The sequence below is a fragment of the Portunus trituberculatus genome, chromosome 36 (assembly GCF_017591435.1).
Source record: "Portunus trituberculatus isolate SZX2019 chromosome 36, ASM1759143v1, whole genome shotgun sequence".
NCBI lineage: Eukaryota > Metazoa > Arthropoda > Malacostraca > Decapoda > Portunidae > Portunus > Portunus trituberculatus.
The window spans coordinates 3341725-3344224 of record NC_059290.1 but is presented as its reverse complement, the minus strand read 5'-3'; the positions used below and the strand labels follow the sequence as shown (position 1 = coordinate 3344224).

The window sequence follows — 2500 nt, the reverse complement described above, 5'->3', positions numbered from 1 at the left end:
GTCTGTCTTGAGTCTGTCCTCGCTGCCCTGTTCCTGTCCCACTGCCTCACACCGCCCTCGCTGCGCATTGTCCTGTTACCTCCATTCCCTCCCGTTATCTCTCCTTTTTCCTGCTTTTTTAGTACCATCCGGATAGAGAGAGAGAGAGAGAGAGAGAGAGGTGATAAGAAAATTCAAATAAACATGAAGCTAGGACAACAAAATAATGAAACATATAATTCAAGACGGCATTATATTCTTTCAACACACATCAATAATTATTAAGCAAAGACAAGGAGAAAGACTGACAGAAAGACAGGCAAACAGACAGATAGACAGCTAAACAGACAAACAGACAGAGTAATAACAACAATAGCAACAATAACACCATACCAAATGATACAAAATAAAGCGCATAGCACAAATGATACACAGACACACACGAGGACAAAGAGCGGGAACAATGACACGATACCCTATGATGTAACTCAGACTCCGTGTTCAGAATTACTTTGCTCCCACACCACAAATATTTTCAGACACCACAGATATGATTTGCCTGGTTCTCAAGACTGTTCCTTCTGTTAATCATGTAGAAATGCTGTTAATTTGTCACTTAAACCTTACAGACACCCTTACTAATAAATATACACACCAAATTTCATGAGAATCTGACCAAAAAATATACACCTCTTAAGTAAAAACCGTCGCCTTGCCTTTTAAAACCCTCGGGCAACCTAAACTACTTGAAATAGTGGAGGTGCGGTCCCAGTTTGCCAGTGAACAGTACAGCTGCGGGGTACTTCGATCAGGGAAGTCCCCGGAGTGTGTCAAACAAAAAGCGCTTCAGTTATAAAGAGTCGCGGGTATGATGCCCGTGGATGGGGTAAGTAACACCTCGCAGCCTTGACTCCCTGCTCGACATTTCCAGACCCACAACACTCTGAGCCTTGTCCCCGCGCCTCCCACGCTGCCGCCACTACCTACTCCCCACCTGTTCTCCTGCACCTCTCTCTCTCTCTCTCTCTCTCTCTCTCTCTCTCTTGTTCATTCGCCATATTTACGTTTTTCTTTTCTTTTTGTTATCTTTATCTTGTGTTTTCTTAGTTTTTTATTGTATTTTGTATTATGATGTTCTTCCTATGTGTATGCTCAACCCTGCTCTCTCTCTCTCTCTCTCTCTCTCTCTCTCTCTCTCTCTCTCTCTCTCTCTCTCTCTCTCTCTGCACGAGTCGTAGTTTGAGAAAGGAGTATAATTATTTACCTCGTCCTTCACTTTCGTTTTCCATCTCAGAATAATAATAATATCCTCATCTATCCCTTCTCCGTCTGTCTGTCTGTCTGTCTGTCTGTCTGTCTGTCTGTCTGTCTGTCTGTCTGTCTGTCTGCATGAATTACTTTAACCCCTTCAGCACTGGGACCCGTTTTCATATTCATTCTGCTTACTATTTGTCGATTATTTTCTATAGCTTCAGAAACTTATGTCGGGGATTGAAATAGTGAAGACTGCGGCCATTAATCTTCTGACCCCCATAGACCCTTCCTAGTGCCAATGAAATGGTGTAATTATATAGAAAAATCATGGTAAAAATGCGTCTCGGTACTACTATAACTGCTTAGTATTCCAACATTAATCTATTCATCTCGTACACACACACACACACACACACACACACACACACACACACACACCCTCTCTTGTCTCTTCAAGGTATTAGTATACAGAAGCAAAGTCAACTGAAGCTTAAAAAATATAAGGCACAAAAACTTGCTATGCTTTGAGTCTTTGTAGATTTTAAGGTGTATGAATCATAAGGATATTAGGATACATTTTCTTCCTCTTCCTTGTACTGTTACGGTTCATTCTTGCTTCTTTTACGATGAGTTTGCCTTAAATGTCTTCTTCTTTTCCTCCTTTTCTTCTTTTTTGTTTACTTTTCTTTGTTGTCTATCTATTTTTTTTTTCATTCTTCGGTTCCTTTTTTTTTTTTCTTCCTCCTTTTCTTTCTATCTTTTCTTCATATACGCCTATCTCTATTTGTTCTTTTATCTATTTCTTCTTTTTTCATTTCTTCTTTCATTATTTTTCCTTATATTCTCCTCTTCCTCCTCCTCCTCCTCCTCCATCTTCTTCTTCTCCTCCTCCTCCTCCTCTTTATTATTTTTTCTTCCTTCGTATCCTCATCTTTCTTCTTCTTTTCTTCCTTCTTCTTTTTTTTTCATTTCCACTTTTTTTTTCTTTCGTCCTTCTCTTCTCAAGTTGCTCTTCGTGTTGCTTTTATTTTATTCTTCTATTTCCTTTTTTTTTATTCTTTCCCCTCTTTCATTGTCTGCCTCTCTATCTTTGCTCTTCCCATTTCTTGTTTTTTTTCTTTCACATCTTCGCTTCATCTCTTTTTCTTATTTCTTCCTACTACTACTACTACTACTACTACTACTACTACTACTACTACTACTACTACTACTACTACTATTACTGCTACTGCTGCTACTACTACTACTACTACTACTACTACTACTA

General features: G+C 39.2%; 1 protein-coding gene across 1 annotated transcript in view; it reads right to left on the bottom strand.

Annotated features, from left to right (window-relative positions):
* The window catches only part of LOC123513696 (alkaline phosphatase-like), a 66572-nt gene that overhangs the window by 54592 nt on the left and 9480 nt on the right, over nt 1-2500 (bottom strand). The window lies entirely within an intron of this gene.